The following is a 17,122-nucleotide window of genomic DNA, read 5'->3' as shown; positions in this document are numbered from 1 at the left end:
CTCTTCCTCATCTTCGAATGCTCCCGGACACAATAGGCACAATTCTATGAATCGTCTTTCGTACGTGGTAATATCAAATCCTTGGGTTCGTAACCCTCTAAGTTCTGTCTTGAGTTTATTGACCTCGGTTCTGGGACGGTACTTCTCGTTCATCAAGTGCTTGAATGCTGACCACGGTAGTGCGTACGCATCGTCTTGTCCCACTTGCTCTAGATAGGTATTCCACCATGTTAACGCAGAACCTGTGAAGGTATGCGTAGCGTACTTTACTTTGTCCTCTTCAGTACACTTACTTATGGCAAACACCGATTCGACCTTCTCGGTCCACCGTTTCAATCCGATCGGTCCTTCAGTTCCATCAAATTCCAAAGGTTTGCAGGCAGTGAATTCTTTGTAGGTGCATCCTACACGATTTCCTGTACTGCTAGATCCAAGGTTATTGTTGGTATGTAGCGCAGCCTGTACTGCGGCTATGTTTGAAGCTAGAAAAGTACGGAATTCCTCTTCATTCATATTCACGGTGTGTCGAGTAGTCGGTGCCATTTCCTTCAAAATAGTCAAATGGAACAAGTTAATCATACAGAATATTAAGAGTAGTTAATAGTATTTCGTAGCATAATATGAACTCATTTATAAAAGCTTTTTCTTCATATTAGCGTTTTATAAGTTTAAATTCGGGTAGTACCTACCCGTTAAGTTCATACTTAGTAGCTAATATACAATTCAACTACTACAATTCTATATGAAAAACTGATTATAATAATATTTCGCGTTCAAACTTTTATACAATATTTTACAAACTTACAATACCGCTTATTTTACATAAATCATGAAATATAGCACACAATAACTGTGATACAAGATAATTGTGAAGATAATTGATAATGCTAAAAACGAACATATATTTCATAGCATTATTCCTCAAGAAAGACAAGCTTTTAGTTGCAATTGTTCTATTTACAAGTGATATTCGTTTAAATAATAAAAGGTGAAGACAAAAGACAGATTCGACGAATTGAAGACGCAAACGACCAAAAAGCTCAAAAGTACAAAAGACAATCAAAAAGGTTCCAATTATTGATAAGAAACGTCTCGAAATTACAAGAGTACAAGATTCAAAACGCAAAGTACAAAATATAAAATTGTACGCAAGGACGTTCGAAAATCCGAAACCGGGACCAGAGTCAACTCTTAACGCTCGACGCAACGGACTAAAAATTACAAGTTAACTATGTATATAAATATAATATAATATATAATTAATTATATTAATTATATATATATTATATATATAATAAAAACCGTCGGCAGAGAAAGACTCCAAGATGTGAGCTGGAATTTCAAACTCCGCGACTCGCGGAGTTTGAAGGCAAAATTCACCGCGAGTCGCGGAGCCCCAAAAATCAAAAATCCCTATAAAGCAAACCGAATTCTGATCAAAATTTCACATTCTATTTCTCTCTTCTCTCATATATACGATATATATATATATATATATATATATATATATATATATATATATATATATATATATATATAATTTATATTTTAATTTTAATTTTAATTATAATTCTAATAATAAGGGTATGTTAGCGAATGTTGTAAGGGTGTAAGTCGAAATTCTGTCCGTGTAACGCTACGCTATTTTTAATCATTGTAAGTTATGTTCAACCTTTTTATATTAATGTCTCGTAGCTAAGTTATTATTATGCTTATTTAAAACAAAGTAATCATGATGTTGGGCTAATTACTAAAATTGGGTAATTGGGCTTTGTACCATAATTGGGGTTTGGACAAAAGAACGACACTTGTGGAAATTAGACTATGGGCTATTAATGGGCTTTATATTTGTTTAACTAAATGAAAGTTTGTTAATGTTAATATAAAGATTTACAATTGGGCGTCCCTATAAATTACCATATACACTCAATCGGACACGATGGGCGGGGTATTTATATGTACGAATAATCGTTCATTTAACCGGACACGAGAATGGATTAATAGCCACTAGAATAATTAAAACAGGGGTGAAATTACATTCAAGGGTAATTGGTGTAATTGTTAACAAAGTAGTAAAACCTTGGTTTACACGCAGTCGATAACCTGGTGTATTCATTAAACAAAGTATTAAAACCTTGTTACAATTCGAATCCCCAATTAGTTGGAATATTTAACTTCGGGTATAATAATAATTTGACAAGGACACTTGCACTTTATATTTATGACTGATGGACTGTTATGGACAAAAACTAGACGGACATATTAAATAATCCAGGACAAAGGACAATTAACCCATGGGCATAAAACTAAAATCAACACGTCAAACATCATGATTACGGAAGTTTAAATAAGCATAATTCTTTTATTTCATATTTAATTTCCTTTATTTTATATTTAATTGCACTTCTAATTATCGCACTTTTATTTATTGTTATTTAATCGCACTTTTAATTATCGTACTTTTTAATTATCGCAATTTTATTATTCGCAATTTCATTATCGTTATTTACTTTACGCTTTAATTTAAGTCTTGTATTTATTTTATATTTTACATTAGGTTTTAACTGCGACTAAAGTCTTAAAATCGACAAACCGGTCATTAAACGGTAAAAAACCCCCCTTTATAATAATAATATTACTTATATATATGTTTGTATTTTTATAAAAGTAAACTAATATAGCGTTGAGCTTTGTTTAAAGATTTCCCTGTGGAACGAACCGGACTTACTAAAAACTACACTACTGTACGATTAGGTACACTGCCTATAAGTGTTGTAGCAAGGTTTAAGTATATCCATTCTATAAATAAATAAATATCTTGTGTAAAATTGTATCGTATTTAATAGTGTTTCCTTGTAAAAATTAATAGTATTTTATACCCCTCTGCTTTGACATCAAGTATTTTTGGCGCCGCTGCCGGGGAACACTCTTAAAAGCCGGAAGCGCAACGCTAATATAAAAAAAAAAAAAAGATTTTTAGTTTACTTTTATTAAAAATTCGTTTTTGTAAAAATACGTTTTAAATATTCAAAAATATAAAAAGAAAAACAAAAATATAAGCATTTTTAAGATTTTGTTAAATATTTAAGTTTTATAAGTTTCGTTATTTTTTATTTTAGTTTATAAAAATATAAGTTTTATTAACTATCTTTTATTTATAGAAAAAATCAAAAAAAAAAATTAAATAAATAAAGAAAACGCGTCGAATTTAAATCTGTCAACTGAATTTCTGAACCCCGCGAGTCGCGGGGTTTGAAGCAATATATACCGCAAGTCGCGGAGCTTCTCTGACAGGCGACAAAAAGCCCTAATTCAGCATTAATTACGTTTTATTATTAATTATAATTATTATTTAACCCTAATTATTATTATTATTATTATTATTAGTTTTATTTTTACTTTTACTTTTTATTTAATTTATGTATTTAGTATTAATTAGTTTTATTAAATTGTAAAATTAGTAGTTTTATTAAATAAATAATATAAAAAATAATATTTTTATAAAAATTGTACTTTTTACAACTTTTTGTATATTTTTATATTTTGTCCCTTTTTAATCGTTGTAGCATAACTTTTGTATTTTTAGCTCATATTTAATTTTAAACTTAGTTTTTGCTATAGTTATTTTTACTCCTAGATTTTTAGGCTTTGCCGTAGAATTCCTTAAGTGCTTTTTCTTTAGACAAAGATTTAGGTGCTTTAGAATTTTGCGACGCCTTTTTAAGTTTTAGTTTCTTTTTAAGTTATTTCCATTTGGGATTTAGTTTTTCCTGTAAGCTTTAATATTTTTAGACCTTTTACTATGTACCAATTATCATTCCAATTAGTAATTTCAATTTGCGATTATAATTTTAAGTTAGTTGTAGTAATAAGGTTAGGTTAGTCGAGTATTTTTAAGTTTTTATAAGTTTCTTTTATTTTTCCGTCACCTTTTATTTTTCAACCATTTTTCTTTTTCGACCTTTTGCGACGAACTCTTTTTCTCTCTTATTTCTCGCCATTCTAGTTTTAGGACATAGATTTTTATTCTACTTCTTATCTAAATTTCTTAAAATTACGAAAATTTATTTTGAGTGGTTAAATTAATAGACATCAAAATTTTCTGGTTCGTAGTAATAGTTGGATTTGTACGTGGACCGGGTTATTGGAGCCAAACAGTACTCAATTATATTGAGAACAAACGAATCCTGCCCCTCTGCTGCATCTTTTGGCTATTCGAAACGTGGACAAAATCAGAAAAGTCTATTGATTGGATAACTTATTATAATTTTTCTTTCTTTTTAAAAAACTAATAGGATATTCAGTGAATGCACCGAGCAAGACGTTCATCACCTTTTGTACGTTCACCACCTGTAACTAGATCAAGACATTTAGCAAATATAACCGCCGTTGATTTTTCTTTAGAATCATCATCCAGTCGACCAAGTACTTCGGTTCAAATTTCCGATAATCCATTTTTTGAACCCGACATCACAATTGAGAATCCGGAAAATATTCAGGAACGGTTCATAGATCCTGAACCACTAAATTTTCCTCCGGAACCACCAATCATTCAAACAGAGATTGTTGAGGAACGAACCATTAAATCAGAATCATCTAGTGATACCGATTCAACAAATTCAATTATGGAGAATCTGGAAACTTTAAGTATGGAAGACCGAATGAGAGCTAAACGCACTGGTCAAGGTCACGCAATTACTCATCCAGACATTAATGCGCCAGATTATGAAATCAAAGGACAAATTCTACACATGGTGACTAATAAATGCCAATTTAGTGGTGCACCGAAGGAAGATCCAAATGAACATCTACGTACCTTTAATAGGATCTGCACACTATTTAAAATCCGAGAAGTAGAGGATGAACAGATATATCTCATGTTATTTCCCTGGACTTTAAAGGGAGAAGCCAAAGATTGGTTGGAATCATTACCTGAAGGGGCGATTGATACATGGGACGTTTTAATTGACAAATTTCTTAAACAATTCTTTCCTGCATCTAAAGCCGTAAGACTTCAAGCAGAAATTGTTACGTTCACACAGAAGCCAAATGAAACTCTATATGAGGCGTGGACTAGATATGGAAAGTTGTTAAGAGGATGTCCGCAACATGGTTTAGACACCTGTCAAATAGTACAAATATTCTACCAAGGATGCGACATCACTACAAGAAAAGACATAGATATAGCAGCTGGTGGTTCTATTATGAAGAAAACCGAAACTGATGCTTACAAAATTATTGATAATACTGCTTCCCACTCACATGAGTGGCACCAAGAAAAAGATATCATTAGATCATCTAAAGCAGTTAGAGCCGATTCTAGCCATGATTTAGATTCCATTTCCGCAAAGATAGATGCTGTGGAGAGACGAATGGAAAAGATGACTAAAGATATTCACGCTATACGAATTAGTTGTGAGCAGTGTGGAGGACCACATTTGACAAAAGATTGTCTCAGTATTGAATTAACAATGGAACAAAGAGAGAATATTTCATACATAAACCAAAGGCCTGGAAATAATTATCAGAATAATTATCAACCGCCAAGACCGATTTACAATCAAAACCAAAATTATAACTGAAATATTCCATACAACAACCAACAAGGTCCTAGCAATCAACAAGTATCCAATAATACTTACAATCAGCAACGACCGAATTTTCAAAACAAACCACCACAACAAACCGATGATAAAAAGCCAAATTTAGAAGATATGATGACGAAGCTAGTTGAAACTCAAACACAGTTTTTCACATCTCAGAAACAAACCAATGAACAAAATGCTCAAGCATTTAGAAATCAACAAGCTTCTATTCAAAATCTGGAACAAGAAGTAAGTAACCTAGCAAGGTTAATAGGTGAAAGAAAACCGGGAAGTCTACCTAGTGATACTAATGCTAACCCCCGAAATGAAACAGCTAAAGCTATTACCACAAGAAGTGGTACAACACTTAAATCACCTGAAATACCTGTAACTTCTGATGAAGCCATTCCTACTCCACAAGAACCACAACCTGATCAAGATAAGGAAAAAGAACCGGTAGTTGAAAAGGTTAATGAAGATAACACAGTTAAGGATAAACCTTATGTTAAACCATACCAACCACCACTTCCTTACCCGAGTAAAATGAAGAAAGAGAAATTTGAAGCCGAGCAATCCAAATTTTTGGATATGTTTAAACAGATAAATGTAAATCTTCCTTTCATTGATGTGATTTCAGGAATGCCAAGATATGCTAAATTCTTGAAAGATCTAATCTCAAATAGAAAGAAAATGGAAGAACTCTCGGCTGTTACTATGAATGCTAATTGTTCAGCAGTGCTGTTGAATAAGATACCAGAAAAACTATCTGATCCAGGAAGTTTCACAATTCCATGTTTTCTGGGTAGTCTTAGTTCAATAGAAGCATTGGCAGACTTAGGTGCTAGTATAAATCTAATGCCGTATTCACTATACGCTAAACTAGACCTTGGAGAATTGAAACCAACCAGAATAAGCATACAACTAGCCGATAGATCAATAAAATATCCTAGAGGGATAATGGAGAACATGCTAGTTAAAGTTGGTACTTTAGTATTTCCAGTAGATTTTGTTGTTTTGGACATGGAAGAAGATTCTCAAGTTCCTCTCATATTAGGAAGACCATTCTTAAACACGGCTAAAGCAATGATAGACGTGTTCGGTAAGAAACTGACCCTAAGTATAGAGGATGAGAGTGTTACCTTTTCAGTTGATAGAGCAATGCAACAACCACAATCTGCAGATGATACATGTTATTATATTCAAACTATAGATGCACATGCAGAATTATTAGAAGAATTTCCAGAATTACAAGGAACAGGATAATGTTCTTTAGGAGAAGGTAATGAACCAATTGATGAAGCTGAAATGTTAGCTACACTTATAGCTAATGGATATGAACCAACAACAGAAGAAATTCAAATGCTAAAAGAAGAAGACAGATATCGATATAAATCATCGATAGAAGAACCTCCGAAATTAGAGTTAAAGCCACTTCCAAACCATTTGGAATACGCTTATTTACATGGTGAATCTGAATTACCTGTAATAATATCGTCTTCTCTCACAAATGATGAAAAATCTCAACTCATTTCTGTGTTGAAAGCTCATAAACCAGCCATTGCATGGAAGATTCATGATATTAAAGGAATAAGTCCTTCGTATTGCACACATAAAATCCTTATGGAAGAAGGTCATAAAACGTATGTGCAACGCCAACGAAGACTAAATCCGAATATGCAAGATGTAGTTAAGAAAGAGATTATTAAACTGCTAGATGCAGGTTTAATTTATCCAATTTCTGATAGTCCATGGGTAAGCCCAGTTCAATGCGTACCTAAGAAGGGTGGCATGACTGTCATTACAAATGAGAAAAATGAGCTTATTCCTACTAGGACTGTAACAGGATGGCGTGTATGTATTGATTATAGAAAATTAAATGACGCCACCAGAAAAGATCACTTTCCCTTACCTTTTATAGATCAAATGTTGGAAAGATTAGCCGGAAATAGTTACTATTGTTTTCTAGATGGATTTTCCGGATATTTTCAAATTCCAATAGCACCCGAGGACCAAGAGAAAACCACATTCACGTGCCCTTATGGTACTTTTGCTTACAAACGCATGCCATTTGGACTTTGCAACGCCCCTGCAACCTTTCAAAGGTGTATGATGGCGATTTTCACGACATGATAGAAGAATGCATGGAAGTATTCATGGATGACTTTTCGGTCTTCGGTGATACATTTAAATCATGTCTAGTTAATCTGGAACGAATGCTAATTAGATGCGAACAATCAAATCTAGTACTTAATTGGGAGAAATGCCATTTCATGGTTAAAGAAGGCATCGTTCTTGGACATAAAATTTCAAAAGAAGGAATTGAAGTGGATAGAGCTAAAGTAGATGTAATTGCTAAACTTCCACATCCCACCAATGTTAGAGGAGTTAGGAGTTTTCTAGGGCATGCCGGTTTTTACCGACGTTTCATAAAAGATTTTTCTAAAATTGCCACTCCTATGAATAAACTCCTAGAAAAGGATGCTCCATTCATCTTTTCGGATGAGTGTATCAAATCTTTTAATATTCTTAAAGAAAAACTCACTAATGCGCCGATCATGATAACACCAAATTGGAATCTACCATTTGAACTAATGTGCGATGCAAGTGATTTTGCAATGGGAGCCGTTTTAGGACAAAGGATTGAAAAACGATTTCAACCTATATATTATGCTAGTAAGACGTTACAAGGAGCACAAACAAACTATACAACTACTGAAAAAGAACTCCTTGCTATTGTCTTTGCTTTTGACAAATTTCGATCATATCTCGTTCTAGCAAAAACGGTGGTCTATACCGACCATTCTGCTCTTAGATACCTATTTTCAAAACAAGATGCTAAACCAAGATTAATCCGTTAGATCTTACTCTTACAAGAGTTTGATATTGAAATCCGAGATAAAAGAGGAGCAGAAAATCTCGCCGCTGATCATCTTTCTCGTCTTGAAAATCCCAAATTAGAAGTTCTGAATGAATCAGCCATACAAGACAAATTTCCTGATGAATATCTATTGAAGATAGATTATAAAGAAATCCCATGGTTTGCAGACTATGCAAACTACTTAGTTTGTGAATTCCTTGAAAAAGGATTATCGTACCAAAGACGAAAGAAATTCTTCAGTGATATAAAACACTATTTCTGGGAAGATCCACATCTGTTTAAAAGTTGTCCCGATGGAATAATACGCCGATGTGTATTTGGAGATGAAGCTAGTAAAATTTTAAACCATTGTCACACAGGACCAACAGGAGGGCATTATGGGCCTCAACTAACAGCAAGAAAAGTTTATGAAGCTGAATTCTATTGGCCTACAATTTACAAAGACGCACACCTTCTTTGCAAATCCTGTGATGCATGTCAAAGGGCCGGAAAAATAAGTCAACGTGATGAAATGCCACAAAATGTCATCCAAGTATGTGAAGTATTTGACATTTGGGGTATTGACTTTATGGGTCCATTTCCAAAATCTCATAATAATCTATATATACTCGTAGCCATTGATTATGTATCTAAATGGGCGGAAGCACAAGCTCTCCCAACTAACGATGCACGAGTTGTAGTCAACTTTTTAAAACGTCTTTTTGCAAGGTTTGGAACACCGAAAGCTTTAATAAGTGATCGGGGTACTCATTTCTGTAATAATCAACTTGAGAAAGTTCTTAAAAGATATGGAGTAACTCATAAAATCTCCACCGCATATCATCCACAAACAAGTGGACAAGTTGAAAATACAAACCGAGCTTTAAAACGTATTCTAGAGAAAACCGTAGGATCAAATCCGAAGGAATGGTCCATTAAATTGGAGGATGCACTCTGGGCTTTTAGAACAGCCTACAAAACTCCAATTGGAACCACACCTTTTAAACTCGTTTATGGAAAAGCATGTCATCTTCCAGTAGAAATTGAACACAAAGCATTTTGGGCTTTGAAGACATGTAATCTTGATTTACATGAAGCCGGACGTCTACGATTAAGTCAACTAAATGAATTAGAAGAATTAAGACATGAAGCATACGAAAATTCGTTAATCTATAAAGAAAGAACGAAGAAATGGCATGATAAAAGAATCAGAAGTTTAAAAGAATTTAAAGAAGGAGACAGAGTTCTTCTTTTCAATTCACGATTCAAGCTATTTCCTGGAAAATTGAAATCAAGATGGTCTGGACCATTCATAGTCAAAAGAGTTTTCCCATACGGAATGATAGAATTAATAAATTCAAATGGGATTGAATTTAAAGTTAATGGTCACAGAGTTAAACATTACATACATGGTCCGATGGAGGTCGACAACGAAGTTAATCACAATTTCGACACCACAGCTAACTAAGTGTGGGGAGAATCAAGTCTTTAAAGGATAATATGTATTTCTGTTAGAGTTAGATTGTCTGTTTTCGTGTAGTTCTCGAAAATGGAACCCGAATGGTCTTTCCCTAGCAGACCCTAAAGAACTAGTCTTCTCCCCCCATTCTGAATTTTTATTTTTTTTTAGGTTTTTACGAAATGAAGACTGCCTGTGAACTAAACCATGGTCTAATGCTACACGCTTTGATCACTAAACGTAATAATGACATACTACCGAGTGAAATAGTATCAGTAATCAGAGAAAGAATGGACGGAGTTAGAAAAGAATCCAGATGCGAAGATAATAAGTTACAATTTGGTAAAGGAAAATCAAAATCCGCAGCGAAAAGAAGAGCACGACACCTAGAAAGATGTCACAAATGCGGAAAATGATCACATGGAGGTAAATGTTCAAATAATCAAACCTATTCAAATACCGAATTTGTTACTTTATGCAGAGACGGACCGTTCATATGTTTAGAAGAAAAGATACTGAATGCTCGAGGTTACGCCTATGTAGCCATGGAAAACCAATTAAACCGACTATCTTATGAATGGGATAGATCATATAACTAAGAAATCTATTTCACAGGTATGTCTGTACAGTTTTTATTTTTATTTTTATTTTTAACCTTTTGATAATAAACGCTAATTTGTTCGCTAAAAAGTATTAAATTGGTATTAAATAAATTAGGTTTGGCGACCGAAATTATTGATATCATTCAAAAATTTATTACATCACTGCGAAATTTAACGTTTATTCTTAAGGTATAAATATCTTTAATCAATCAACCCAAAATATTTCAAAAATTCGTCATGAGTTAAATTAGGTCTTGGAACCGAAATTACTTTACCGAAAAGAGGGGCGCATATTTTTGATAATATTTGATTGATTAAAGTGGGATAAAAAGACAAAAAGATTTTTAATTTTATTTTTACCATGTTTTTAATCTTAATATTTAAATCTTAAATTAATATTGTAAACTTTGTAAAAACAATATATTTTAAAATTGTAAATATTTGAAAAATTAATATAAATTTGGAGTGAATTTATAATATGAATTTTTAAATTAAGTTTGGTGTGAATTTTTAAAATATTAATTTTTAATTTTATGCATTTCAAATTTTAAGTTTGGTGTGAATTTTTAATAATAATTTTGAATTTTATATTTAAGTTGTGTGAATTTAAAAACAAAAATTTACTTTATCTCATTAAGTTAAAAATATGATTTTTAAAATTCGTCGTAAGTTGAAGACTAGGTCTTTGAACCGAAATTGCTTTACCCAAGGGAGGGACGAGAACTTTTATTATCATTATTTTTAATCTTATTGATTTAAAGTATGCCAAAAACATTTAAAAAACCCAAAAATCTTAGCTTTTAAAACAATCGCTACAAAAAGACAAATTTTAAAATTTTGTCGAAGGACGGACTAGGACATCGATCCGAAACGACCTCGTCCTAAATAACAAGGGAAACAAAATTTTAAAATTAAATACTTAATTGTTTTATAAGTTAAAGATTATAAAAAAAAAAAAAAAAAAAGAGCAAACTCCGCGACTCGCGGAGTTTGAAAGGGAAATCCCCGCGACTCGCGGAGGTACCGAAAATCAGAAAAAAAATAAAAAGAGCTGAACGATCAGTACACTCCACAACTCAAAAACACAGCGAATTTCACAGCGAAAAAACCCCGAAAAACCACCCAAAAACACCCCAAAAATCACGATTTTTAACCGTTAATCATCAAATCTTTTGCTAAAATCATGTTGAGAAGGATGCTATCTAAGAATTACTCAAGAAAAACGGTAAATTTCTACACCTAAACACCATTTAATTCGAAATTTGGTGTTCTTGAGCTATTTTTCCCCAAATTGATTTTGATGCTTTTTAGTGTAATTAGACTTAAATTGTTTATGTATTATGCTTGTATAACCTAAATTGATGCTGTTTAACATGATTAGAAGCCTTAAACTTCAAATTTTGAATAATCTAGGGTTTGTGTTCTTGAGCAAATTTGGGGCTTTTTGATATAAACAGGTTATGGCCGATTTTTGTCATGAATTGTTGCTAAATTGAGTAGTGTAACATGTCTAGGTAGTTAAATGATCCAAACTTTGGGCCTAAACATGATTTTGAGAATTAAAGTGGACTTTTTCAAGTCTAAAATTTATGAACTTGATTTTTGAAAGATAATGCCATTTGAGACTTGTTTAATTGCTAGTAATGATTATTTTGACATATTATTTGAGTTGAATGCTTATGAACTTGGCGAAAATTTTCGTATATGCTTATTTGAAAAAGTGTAGATTTGATAAAAATGTGAAAATGAGCTTAAGTTTGATATAAATTGATAATGTCATTGTAATTATTTTGATTGATGATTTTGCTGACACTAATGCATATTTGGATGCACAAAAATTGTGTTTGATGTGTTTTGCAGAATGAAAGGGGTGAATCTTCATCCCAAGCCCGCAATGCTCCTGCTTAGAATTTGGAACAACAGGAGGTGGATAACTACTACAAGCAGGATGTACCTCATCCAGTCATGACCTTCTCTGATATGCACCTGGAAGAGTTGCACCCGAACCTGAGATTTGACAGACTTTGGATAGATTATCCAAAATATCAAAGGGGTTTGCATACTCTTCATTCTAAGGTTGTTGAGGTACCAAGGGTCATAGAATGGGGACCCTTAGAAGCTGTAGAATTGGCCGGGCCAATTAGGGAATTACTTGTACAGAGGTATGGTAATTCTTCTTTTAATGACTGGATATGTTTATTCACCATACGTAGACCTGTATATAAAGTATGGTGTGAAGAATTGTTATGTAGTATAGAGTTGAATGATCGGGTATCTAGTTTAACCGATCGTTCTTTTATTAGATTTTTGTTAGGAGGTTCGATGCGCCACATGTCTTTACTGGACATGGCTCAGGCTTTACGTATATATACGCCTGAGGAGTTAGCGTCTGCCGATTGTAGAGGATTGATACTAAACGGTAGAAAGATAGATGAAAATTTTGATACACACGGTGTGTGGAGTCAAATGACAAGCCATCACCGTTTCAAAGGGGGAAATTACTCTTATTTGGATATAGATAGAGCCGAATTAAGAGTGATACATAGGTTTTTAGCTAATTCGATTACACAAAGGGGTAAGAACAAGGAAAAAGTAAATGAACAAGATTTGTTTTACCATATGTGTATTCGAGACCCACAAAGCGCTGTAAGTATACCATATTGTGTGGGTTATTATTTATCAGCTATGGTTCGGGGGATGCGACCACATAGCATAATAGGAGGTGGTATTTTTATTACTTTGATTGGTGAATATCTCGGTGTGGATATAAGTCGGGGGGGATTATTACTAGAAGAGCCGGAACCCCGCGATACTATAGGTTTAAATGTATACCATGGTGCGAAAGTTTTGAAGAGGCGAAATAACGCCGCAGTACGATACCATGGTAGACATCCACAGGTGGAAAGAAACCAACAGCAAGGTAATGTAGGAGGGGGGAATGAGATGCAAGAAATGCATAGGTTTATAGCTTCTCAGGAATACGAAAATGCTAGACAGAGAGCATTTGAAGATTGGCAAGTTCATCAGAACCAGATCATAGCTCATTGCCAACATATAGGTAGAAACTATATTCCTACACCGAAACCCATCTTCCCTCCTTGGTCTATAGAGATGCAGCCACCATATCCTACGTATGACCCTGCCGAAGCATTCTATAGCACTTATGGTTATGCCTGGAACCCCTATTGGTACCAATATCATTCTTAGTTTACTTATTATTTTTTTTATTTTGTAATTTGTAATTATTGATACATTTAATATTTTTGTTAATATTGTAATCATTTTTATAATTATCTAACTTTTATTCTTAGATTTTAATAATTTTTTGAATGTGGGGTAATATACCAAACTTCAAAAAAAAAAAAAATATGTATATATGTTTGCAGTTTATCTTATGTACACAACAGGGTAAAACAACGCATTTTCAAAGACTGGCATTAAGTTCAGCAAAAGCAACTAATTTTGACGACAAGATGCAAAATATATGTGAAATAACAACAAGACGGAATGAACAAATGATGTGCACCATTTATCATTCAGCAAACAAACGCCAATATATTTGGAAACTTTGGTAAAATTTAATCATTTTCACACTAATCACCCTCAATAATTTAAATTGTTATTGATTTCTTGCAAATGAGGGCATTTCAAGATCTTAAGTGTGGGAAGGGGTTAAATTCTTTTGGATTTTAAAATTTTTTACTTTATACACTTGGTTACCATTAAAAATACTAGTAAAGCAGTAGTTGTATTAGAATCTAGTGCTCTCTGATAAAAAAGAACAACCCTAGTCTTATATACTGACTACCCAATTCTAGTAAAATTTTTCAAAATTTTCAATTAAATGAATTCAAAATCATGTTTATACATATTTATGAACGATAAAACTAGGTTTTAACACCGAAATTATTGTCAACTCGGAAAGGACATAAATTAAGAAACAAACTAAAATGTTAAAATTCATTTAAAATGGAATAGAGGACGATAAAAAGGAAAATAAAAGCTAAGTGTGGGAAAATTTACCAAGTTATCTTAAACATATGTCACATATATCTGTAACAAATAACTGAAAATACTTTTGCTTTGGACTAAACTAAACTGTTTTACCCGATGAAAGAAAAGAAGAGATGGATCTACACGATGAATCAATTCCATCATTAAAAGGAAGTAAAGTCTTCCGAAAAAGAAACGCGCTTCTTGATTTAGGTCATGAAGTTGTCGTCCAGACCAGCTGTAGGTTGACGAAAAATCTAGAAAAGTCATCACTAAAATCAGCAGGAAATCCACGGACCTCAGCATTAAACAGGGTCGCCAAGTGGTCAGATTTATCCTAACCATGAGAAGGATTTATCTCGTACAATGGGGGGGCACCATGCAAATTAGCTGGATAAGACTAATGAATCAGATCCCCAGAAAGGATAATCTCCTTAAAGATTAAAAATCAGCTTTTAAGACTGATATTACTCAATCCTAGAGATTGACCTTAAAGATTGAGAATTACAAACTCATGGAATTCAATGATATCTAAACTCGAGCTTGAACGAGAAAATATTTTGATCAAAATTACAAACCGATTTATTTTCTGAAAACCCTATTTTCAATGCGTTCATTACCATTGAACGTAAAATCCTAGGAATTCACCTGGAATTCATTAGGTCACCTGAACTAAATCGGGTGTCAACCGTAAGAACGGTGGTTGCATAGTGGTCAAAGACAGGACGTTGTGCCATACCGAAAAATTATAAGGGTGAGCTTTACTATTGCTCCTACCAAGGATAGTAATTGCGTCCGACACGTTATAGACCATAATCAAAAGCATGTCACGGGACATTGCCTTAACAGTTGCTTGTTCAACGCTTTCCTTTACAACCGGACGGTAGTTTGCCGAAAGGTAATATACGGAACAAGTAAACTGGACGTGTTGCTTTCCAAAATACAAGGTTAGCAAGTGGGTGACACAAAACCGCAAGTTTTGAGCTAAAATTTTCAAATCTGAAACCCACCAAACCGACAAAAATATTTTGCAAACACCGGTAAAGGGTTATTCCGGAAAACTTATCTAGGGTAAAAACTAGATTTAATTTTCAAAAGATCAAATGTTTTCATAAAGATCCAATTTCCTTAATGGATCTAAATTTTTATAGTCATGTGGGACTGTAAACCATATCGTTACTACCATTGTTTATACCGCCGTATAGAAATCACTGATGTACAAAGTGTGAAAAATAAAGAAGTGATTCTAGTATTTCAAGACAATATTGTTTGAGGACAAGCAACGCTCAAGTGTGGGAATATTTGATAATGCTAAAAACGAACATATATTTCATAGCATTATTCCTCAAGAAAGACAAGCTTTTAGTTGCAATTGTTCTATTTACAAGTGATATTCGTTTAAATAATAAAAGGTGAAGACAAAAGACAGATTCGACGAATTGAAGACGCAAACGACCAAAAAGCTCAAAAGTACAAAAGACAATCAAAAAGGTTCCAATTATTGATAAGAAACGTCTCGAAATTACAAGAGTACAAGATTCAAAACGCAAAGTACAAAATATAAAATTGTACGCAAGGACGTTCGAAAATCCGGAACCGGGACCAGAGTCAACTCTTAACGCTCGACGCAACGGACTAAAAATTACAAGTTAACTATGTATATAAATATAATATAATATATAATTAATTATATTAATTATATATATATTATATATATAATAAAAACCGTCGGCAGAGAAAGACTCCAAGATGTGAGCTGGAATTTCAAACTCCGCGACTCGCGGAGTTTGAAGGCAAAATTCACCGCGAGTCGCGGAGCCCCAAAAATCAAAAATCCCTATAAAGCAAACCGAATTCTGATCAAAATTTCACATTCTATTTCTCTCTTCTCTCATATATACGATATATATATATATATAATTTATATTTTAATTTTAATTTTAATTATAATTCTAATAATAAGGGTATGTTAGCGAATGTTGTAAGGGTGTAAGTCGAAATTCTGTCCGTGTAACGCTACGCTATTTTTAATCATTGTAAGTTATGTTCAACCTTTTTATATTAATGTCTCGTAGCTAAGTTATTATTATGCTTATTTAAAACGAAGTAATCATGATGTTGGGCTAATTACTAAAATTGGGTAATTGGGCTTTGTACCATAATTGGGGTTTGGACAAAAGAACGACACTTGTGGAAATTAGACTATGGGCTATTAATGGGCTTTATATTTGTTTAACTAAATGAAAGTTTGTTAATGTTAATATAAAGATTTACAATTGGGCGTCCCTATAAATTACCATATACACTCAATCAGACACGATGGGCGGGGTATTTATATGTACGAATAATCGTTCATTTAACCGGACACGGGAATGGATTAATAGCCACTAGAATAATTAAAACAGGGGTGAAATTACATTCAAGGGTAATTGGTGTAATTGTTAACAAAGTAGTAAAACCTTGGTTTACACGCAGTCGATAACCTGGTGTATTCATTAAACAAAGTATTAAAACCTTGTTACAATTCGAATCCCCAATTAGTTGGAATATTTAACTTCGGGTATAATAATAATTTGACAAGGACACTTGCACTTTATATTTATGACTGATGGACTGTTATGGACAA

Source organism: Rutidosis leptorrhynchoides, chromosome 3 (assembly GCF_046630445.1).
Source record: "Rutidosis leptorrhynchoides isolate AG116_Rl617_1_P2 chromosome 3, CSIRO_AGI_Rlap_v1, whole genome shotgun sequence".
Taxonomy (NCBI): Eukaryota; Viridiplantae; Streptophyta; class Magnoliopsida; order Asterales; family Asteraceae; genus Rutidosis; species Rutidosis leptorrhynchoides.
Note: the sequence above shows the minus strand (reverse complement) of the source record.